Below are 9,570 nucleotides of genomic sequence, written 5' to 3' on the forward strand. Positions count from 1 at the left end.
AAGAAGTTGAAGCAGCAAACTGCACTTTTTTTTATATGTAAGGGTCAGGGTCAGGTAAAAAAGCGATGGGGAAGTCCAGAAGGCCTTGGCCTGAGGTCTTTTCAAGCAGACCTGTGCTCCAATATTGTGACCCTAGCTGAGAAACAGGCAGAATTAGCATGGAGCCCATTGAACCATTAGAGAAGACATGATGAGTCCGCATTTGAACTGTCCTTTGTTCCACCAGCCGATTTCATTTTGGGAAGAGAGCAAAATATGAGTAAAAAGCAACTTAAAAAAAATGTGATTAAAATGGAAACAAACAGGGAAAAGGAGACAAAAGAGAAAGCTAGATAACAGTCCATTGTTTGAAGTAGCACCCTCACTTTGCAGCTGAGAAAACCAGGCCTTGAGAAGGTAGGTCATATGCCATGGTTCACACGGACCCGGATTTGGATATAGTTCTGTTTGGTGTCAAACCCTGTGTTCTTGAACCCTACATCATCAACTACAAGATGATTGTGAAGATGTTCTCACTTGGTGGTCCCTAATAACAATTTATTATGCTTAGTGCTCTCAAAATATAAGTGAATGTAAAACAGATAGCTGAGTATGCAATAGCTCACTTTTCTCGTATTGTCATCACTCACATGAAATGTATACACAAACACACACAGACAAATAAGATGTCTCATGGAAAATGTCAAAGAAGGTTATGGGTATCTTTAGGAGAGAGCAGAAGGGAAGATCTATATTAAAATAAACTTCATAATCAATATTATATATAACACCAAAAGAGTGAAGGAATAATAGCATTGACTTAAATGTCACATTCTCTTTTCATAAAGCCCACCTTCTATCATTAAAGAATTCCAACCTGGATTATTTTGTGCCACTCAGATTCATCACATGTAGGTTAACAGCCATCAAACAAGTCTTTCCTGCCTGAAGGCAAGACACAGAGGCAAACATAATAATCACTGCAGATAATAAGACTGCCCAGGGTTGCAGCGAGGTTTAGAAACCCCAAATTTAACTGTCTGTTCTCAAGATGTGTCCATTACCAGTCCAATTATCCTAATGTGTATTCTCATTTATAGAATACACACCCTTAAGACTAAAACAAAATGAAACAAAACAAAACAAAAAAAACAACACACATCTGAAAGTCTTTATCTCTCAAATTTATTTTGCTACCGCTTTCACCCCCTGAAAAGCTAAACATTTCCTGGTGTTTAGTCTTTTGACAGTGAGTTGACATTTTATTTAAACAAAGTCCTTTTCTAAGTAGCGAGAGATACAATTGGAATTTTGTATTTCAATGTCAAATTACTTTAATGGAAAAAAATACCTAAGGTGGGTGTTGGCAGATAGATTAGAAACTAATAATTCCAGTGCAATACACATATTAATTTAAAAAAAAGTCCCTCTCTCTTCTCTGTCACACATGTGTGTGTGGTGTGTGTATCTACTAATGGCTAATGTTTAAATTGACATATCATTTTCCATTTTTTGTTAAAGATGAATTCCGGTGATTCACTTTTTTGTATATGGAGAATCTGAGATGTTATAAGGCTATAGACAAAACTAAATGATGCTTCAGAGCTTAATCTGAGAAAATTTTCATCTTCCCGCCCTTGACTAGCCACGGTATAAGCATCCCTTCTGTCTCTCAGAAAGGAAGGCATTGCACTCTATTTCAGTCTCTAGTGGAGCTCCTGTGCTGGGAGTACATCATCCAGGAGGAATGTGACTCTGACCTTGGGGCTAGGAGCTAACTATAAATTTGCACTTCTGTTCCCTCTGCCTCATTGTTCACACAGAGTTTCCTGATACTACAATGATAAGTGAGGAAAAGGTTGGCAACAATGTCATGGTCTCTTAAAAATTATTTATGAGTCAACAGATTTTTGCCTAACTTCTTGATAACACTTTATAAAGGAAGTTTTATATAGAGAGTTTGTTTATGCCCTTTACGTAGAAGCACACTAGTGATATTGCTTTCTATTTCTATAAAATGTATGCAAACTGGACTGTTGATAGAATTGCTGAATATTAGGGCTTAATGGAAAGCTAGAAATAATTTTGCCTTTGTTTTTACCTTATCGGTGAGGCAACTGAAGTCCAGAGAATTTAAATAACTTTGCTGAATACCTTCCACCATCTAGAATTAGAGCAAACCCTGGAGGACTGTCAGTGCTGGGTTCTTTACTCTAAGATAAACTTCTCAGATACATTAGTGCGCCTTGTAACTTAAAGCGCCTGACTTCATGCATTAGTGAAAATACGGAATGGGAATATTCTAGCTGAATGTAATTACAGAGTTCATCTAGTGGAATTTCTTCTTTTGCAAATAAGCAAAGCGGGCCCACCAAACTTGCATCAAGTAAGAGCAAACTTGCCTACAGCAAGAACGATAGATGTGGATCTGGAATCTGCATGTTTTAACTACTAGTCTGGCGTTATGATAGCATAGCTAAGTATATCATTTTGTTCACACACTAGCAAAGTCCAGTTACATCTATGCTCATCCCTTTTCCTATTTTTTTCCTGTGCTCTATATTTTCCTTTGCTCAAAATCATTATTTTTGAGTATTATAAAGAACTCTATTGTTACAGTATGATAATTTCTTAAATAATCCCCAAATTTCCGTGCCTTAATACAGAAAGTAGGAGTAGCAGCAACAATACCTACGTTTGTATGTGAATCTTTGTAAGCCAGCCTGCTGTAGGGAATATAGAAAGCGAGGTGAAAGAGGCTCTTTGTTCTCTGCAGATGGGAGGGGGAGACGTGAAACTTGCCGTGGTCAAACTGTAGGATCGCAGATATTAGAACCATCTCACTCTAACATGATTTACTGTTGGTGTGGGGCAACACTTCACAAACAGACCTCATGTTTTTGAGAGATGCACAGCATCCTACTTGAAAATTTCATGGTTATAATTCATAACATAGAGAAGTGCTTACAAAATTGAGCTTTTCATAATTCAAAAGCAGTAATTCAGGAGAATGTTTACGTTACTAAAAGTTCAAAGACATACAATGTACATTAGAGAAAATAATGGTTTACATCTCACCTGATGCTTACTGACTGTTTTCCAAATTTAGAGCAAAAGAAGAAGGTAAGCGATACAATATTGTTTTGGTCTGTTGAAGCATCTTCGTATTCTGGATCTAACATAAAGAGGGTGTACCTACTTTCATGAAGTCACACTCCTTTGTATGTAAGTTACAACCGCACCCTTAACTCCTCTTGATAATGTGTTGTTATTTATGACACAAACACTTAAGCCAATTTATAGAAACTAAATGGTACAGAATGTAGCTACTAATGTTGAAATTGTCTGTGCTCACAAGAAACATCAAAATAAAAAAAAATATTTTCCTGTAATTTGTCATCACCCCCCTATTTAGTAAGCATTAAATTAATATTTCAAATTAATCTACTTGATCATACAAAAAATTTAGGATGTACTGTGATTCAAATTGGTCTAGATAGGTAGAATAACATTTTTCTAATAATCACAGTTTTTTTATGCTAGAAATCAGGATCCAGAATTTTTATTTCTTTGGTTTTATTGCAATGGGTAGAGAGAGATATCAATTTGCTAAGTTATCCACTGTGTACCTACGGCTCAAACTAATACATGTCACAGTTTCTTTCCTTTTCCTTTTTTTTTTAAGATTTTATTTATTTGAGAGAGCGAGGGCAAAGGCCAGAGAGCACGAATGGAGTGAGAGAGCACAAGCAGGTTGAAGGGCCGAGGGAGAAATAGACTCCCCGCTGAGCAAGGAGTCCAATGTGGGGCTCCAATCTCGGGAGTCCAGGATCATGACCTGAGCCAAAGGCAGAAGCTTAACGACTGAGCCACCCAGGAGCCTCATTTGCCACAATTTCTTGTACAGAGAATTTTATATATGCTCAGAGATAAAGTTTCTCCCTTTACTTTCCCTAAGTTTTCTGATTTTTAAAGGTGAAATTCAAAGGATTCACTTAGTGCTTAGTTTGATTTTAATCTTTTCCAAGACTTAAATCACTCAGCATATAAATTGAGGTGTTCTAGGATGCTTTTTCAGATGTCTTTTTGGGTAATTATAAATAAGAAGAGAGGGCACTTATGTACTTAGCTAGAAAGAATATTAAGGTATACTATATTTAAAGAAAAGAAATAAAATTTTCTCTTTGAGCCTGGAATAAGAGAGAGTTAATAAATATTTGTTGAAGAAATGGAGAAAGAAAATGAACAAAAAGATGATTTGGAGAAAAACAACAAAAAATAAACATAAAACCAATTCTAACCCCAGAACATAATGATATTTTAATCTATACCCAATCAGACCTTTTCCTATATACATATGCTCAAATATATAGATACATTCATTTGTTTTTTAAATATAAAATCATGTTCAGGTATACTGGCATATACTAGGTTTTTATTCAAAAAGATAAAAAGCAGTTATCAATATCCCAAATTGTTTTTAAGATCATATATTATCCCATTTTATGACTGGGAAATAATTATTCATTAGTCTTGCATTATTGGACAATACAAAAACAAGAAAATGACTTTCTAAATAACCAATCATAGATTTTCCCACAAGTATCCAGATACCTTCATTGTAAAAGAAGTTTTATATTAAACATATATGTAGATATATGTAATGATATTAAACATTTATATACAGTGATGTTAAATATATATATATAGATAGATAGATAGATATAGAAAGAGAGAGATTAAAAGAGAGAGAGAGAGTTAAAATTTAAGGCCATTGAGGATTTCCTGCTGTTGTGTTATTTAGGGTCATCTAATGATCTTTCACTCTGTAATGCTAATAAATATTGAGTGGAATAAATCCAGTAAACGGTTATTCCCTAAAAATTGAGATGTCTGTCTTCTCTGGTGATATTTTAAAATCCAAGCTTCGTTTGGATAAATACAAAAATCTCACTTTTTCCTCCTCACCGCAGGATCTTAACCTTATCCAAGAAGATTTTGTCTGGCTTCATTTTGACTAGTTTGTATTTTGAAAACAATATATTTATTTCCTACTCCAAGTACAGAGTTATATATTGGCTATGGTTGTCAAACCACAGAATCTGTGACGTTTCCTTTTTGAGAATGGCCGCTGTCGACTTTCCAGTGGAAAAAGAGCAAGCTGTGTTCTTATGATTTGTGAGCCTTTCTCTTCCCTCTTCTCCTTTCCCTTTCCCCTTCCATCTCCTCTTCCTGAGCAATTCCGCCTTTAGGTGGGGCAAAGCACAATAAGCACCTTGGGGTGGGCCTGGGGAGCAATGTTAGTAATCAAAGCGGGGTGAGGAAGTCATCCCTATGGAAAGGCTGGGATAGCCTAATGTGGGACATCCCTGTGGAGGGTTGGCCTGCTGTGGGGTTCAGAGTCCAAGGAGGGTGGGAGGGTATCTATATGTGGGGTGGATGAGTGTGAGATATTAAACCCTGAATGAGGTGAAGGTGGTGTTTATCCTGGTGCAAGAGCTGCTAAACAAGGTGTCCACACAAGGGATGGGGGGCTGTGGTTAGTGAGAGATTGGTTAGTATAGAGGGTGAAAGAAATGTTAGTAAATTAAGAATAATGGGACCTATGTTTCTCACTGTCCAAGAAGGAAGTTACAAATATGGAAAGGGAGCAAACTGGAATGGACCTTGAGATGTGAGTGGAAGTGGGGTGTGAACTCATGGATTCCAGTAACTATAGATGTAGAACTAAATTTAAATGCAAATATGTGGGACACCTGGGTGGCTCAGTCAGTTAAGTGTCTGCCTTTGGCTCAGGCCATGATCCCAGGGTCCTGGGATCGAGTTCCATATTAGGGCTCCTTGCTCAGCAGGGAGCCTGCTTCTCCCTCTGCTCTCCCTGCTTGTGCTCGCTTGCTCACTCTCTCTCTGACAAAGAAATAAAATAATAAATGCACATATGTAATATATGTACATATAAATGTAATTATGGCTATAATGACTATAAGTATGTAAATATCAATGTAGTTTAAATGTATACAGTATTTATTCATACACATACTGTGTCTTCTCATGAACAAGACCTTGGAGCAGTAAGCTAGCTTGCATCTTCCATATTACAGGAAACTGAAGTCTGACAGCAGATGTTTTAGACTTCTCATTCCCTTGTTGATCTGGATAATTCTCATGGGTCTTCTAAAACCATTCCAAGCCTCACCCTCTCTGGGAGCCTTCTTTGATATTCTCCAGACTGTCAGCTGTCTATTTCCATGCTCCCTGGGCCTGCTTCTGTCAGAGCATCTATTGCTTTGCTTACTCTGTCCATTTCTTCTCGATCCCACACCACTGTGCTCCTCCCTTGTTTATTTTCTAACCAGAGCTAATGTAGAATAGACACTCATCAGAGTTTGTTCATCACAAATTTGAGGGTATATGAGAGAAAGAACACATTTCAGGTGAAAGAACACAAGCTTTGATACTCATAAAATCTTGGTTAGCATCTTTATGCTGTAACTTACTGGTTTTGGAAACTTGGAGGCATTTCCCAATTTCTCTGAGCCTGAGTTTCTTCATCTGTGAAGTTTCAATAATAATACTTCTTTTATCTTGCAATGTGTGCTTTTTATTTTCAGGGATGTAGAAGAGTAAGTATATAATAAATGGATACATGAAATTTACTTCTAAATGTTAATTGAGTGTTATGTGAGTAAGGATTTCTATTCCATACTGATTTCTATTCCATGCATGAAACAATAACTTGCTTATGAATAGACATTCAATGAAATGGTTGCTGGTTGACTATAGACACACATTCAAAAATTCTCCCTTTACACTGTGGCTTTATTTTCATTTACTCTTTTCATATTTTGAGAAATATCTCATTTCTTAGTTTTTATAAGCACTCTTTGGAGTATGAGTATCTTTCTAAAAAGGTATTTTCTAAGAAAGAAAGTGAAACATTTTGTGAATTACATTTCTCAAGACATGAGTCTGTTTTTCACCCTTTATGTCATCTTTATATATACACACATACTTTTTACTTGAAAATGCATTGAATTGGCTATCAACAAGTCATATCTAGCCAAATGGAAAGTGTAAAAGCTGTTCTAGATAACTATCAGCATTTTTGATTTAGATAATTATTCCCTCTAATTAACTGAAAATTGTGTTAACAACATCAGTTGTCTAAGTCGGCTTGGGCTGTCATAAGAAAATACCAAAGACTGGGTTGCTTAAACAACAGAAATTTATTTTCTCACAGTGCTGGTGGCTGAGGAATTCTGAGATCAATGTGTCAGCAAGGCTGTTTTCTGGTGAAGGCACACTTCCTTGATTATAGATGGTCACCTTCTTGCTATGTCCACATATGGCCTTTCTTCTGTCTGTGTGGGAGGAGAGAAAGCAAACAAACTTCTAGTGTCTCTTCTTGTAAGGATACTAATCCTATTGGAATAGGGTCCCACCCTTATGACCTCTTTGAACCTCAGTTACTTTAGAGGTTCCATCTCCAAATAAAGCTAGCTTAGTGTTTAGGCCTTCAACATATGAATTTTAGAGGGGGGACAAATTCAGTCTGTAACATCAGTATTAATAGGAATTAAATTATTCTTTAGTTGTGCTTATTAAAAAAAATCTATCAATCTCAGAAATTTGCAGGCAATGGATTGAATAAATCTGATATATGGACATCTTTAGTCAAATTTATTTTCACAGCCAGTATTTGCCAAAGATTTTATTTCTAAAAATTTATCTGACTAATATATTCTAAGAAGTTATAACGATACACATGTTCAAGGATTTCCATTTCATGTGGGAATGTGGGAGATCTGTATGAATTGGTATGGAAATATGGCTAATTTATATTTTTACTGCAAACAACATAGTTGAGGAGAGTTATTTGTTTAAAACAAATGATGTATGTATGTACAGTGGCAATACTAAATATTAGCAAGAAAATGTATGTAAATATAATAAATATCTTAGAAGGAGACCCTGGAAGGAAGGAGTTAAGTGAGAGATATTTTGCTTTTTAGCCTATACTCTTCTTTAATTTTTAAATTATGTTTACCATGAGTATATATTACCTTTCAAATAATTTTTCAAAAGATTTTCTATAACTGGCTAGAGGAGTAAATAGAAGGGAGTGGGCCATGAGGCCTGTTCTATAAAACCTACTCTATTCAGTGGCTTATTTAGGTCAAACATACAGATCTATTATTAAACACATATTTAAAAGCTACTTCTTTTTTAAAACTCTACTTTGTCTAAAAGGTAGAACTGTAAAGTTATCATAAGATTTGTAAAATAAAAAAAATTGTAAAAAACAAGAATACTATTAAGGGCACAGAGAAATATTGGTAAGCCATACATTTATGTTACATCAAATTTCTCAGTGTAGACTGAGTCTTGAATTTTACTAGAGCACGTTGCTTCAGCATATTTTGAGCTCTGGATGTTAGCATGTGTTTTTAAACAAGCAAAAATGGATTTATGATTTCATGTTACAAACATAATTTCTTAGGAAATATATTAACAATATTGCCTTAAAAGTTTTACTTACTATACTATACAAATGCAATACATATATAAAATTATAAAAATATGTTTGTGAAACTTCCACATTGTACTAATTTTGATTTAAAAGTAGGGGAAATTTTCTTTAAATTACATTTCTCTTTTACCAATTCATCATTAAATTGTCAAAACCCTGGGCACCCGGGTGGCTCAGTTGGTTAAGTGTCTGCCTTCGGCTCAGGTCATGATCCCAGGGTCCTGGGATCGAGCCCCACATCGGGCTCCCTGCTCAGCAGAGAACCCTCTCCCTCAGCCCCTTCCCCTGCTTACTCTCTCTCTCAAATAAATAAAATCTTTTTAAAAAATTGTCAAAATCCTTATTTAGCCCTTCCCCATCAAATACCCATATTTTTCTACAAGCATTAATAATACATTTCCCTACAGTATTAACTCTGTTTAAAATTCCATGGTTTTCATGTTTTATTCACTCTCTTCTATAAATATTCTTTCTCAGCTTGAATTTGAATTTACATGACAGTCTATTAAACATAAAGTTTTTTTTTTTGAGAGATGAGCTCAAGAGTTCAGTTTCGAAAAAATCTAAAATATACCCATTCTATTCTTTTTTTTTTTTCTTTTTTTTTTTTAGGTTTGACAGATTAAAACAGCCACTTCATGTTGCAGGTGAAAATTGTAATCACTGGGAATTTTTTCAATTTCAATCCAGAGACAGTTCAGTACCCTTATTTTTATAGAACTAGTTCACATTCTCCCCTCTCTCCCCTAATATGGAATGCATCATGAATTTACAGGTCATCCTTGCACAGAGGATCATGCTAGCCTTCTCTGTATCATTTCTTTTTTTTTATTATTTTTTTAAGTATATGTGCTGCTGAAGCGAGCACTCACATTCTTATTAAATGACACACTTGTATACTTGGTGACCTCTCTCTCGTTACTTAAAGATGGAATTAAACTATAAATGATAGCAAATATTCCTTCAGTTTCTGTGGTTGTGGAAGAACACCAGATAGCATATTTGCGGGCTTTGTGGTATAGTTTTGGTATCAAAAACGATTTTGAGCTCATAGTTTGCTT

At 35.4% G+C, this 9,570-nt stretch overlaps 1 non-coding gene across 1 annotated transcript; it reads right to left on the minus strand.

Moving 5' to 3' along the window:
• Nucleotides 1-9,254: 9,254 nt before the first annotated feature.
• LOC114222477 (U6 spliceosomal RNA) lies at nucleotides 9,255-9,358 on the minus strand. The gene has a single exon (XR_003611955.1). It is a non-coding gene; the product is annotated as a U6 spliceosomal RNA (small nuclear RNA).
• Nucleotides 9,359-9,570: the final 212 nt, after the last annotated feature.

This window comes from Eumetopias jubatus, unplaced genomic scaffold (genome assembly GCF_037043125.1).
Source record: "Eumetopias jubatus isolate StellerSeaLion01/CBP00866 unplaced genomic scaffold, mEumJub1_p1.0 scaffold_14, whole genome shotgun sequence".
In the NCBI taxonomy this organism is placed as follows: domain Eukaryota; kingdom Metazoa; phylum Chordata; class Mammalia; order Carnivora; family Otariidae; genus Eumetopias; species Eumetopias jubatus.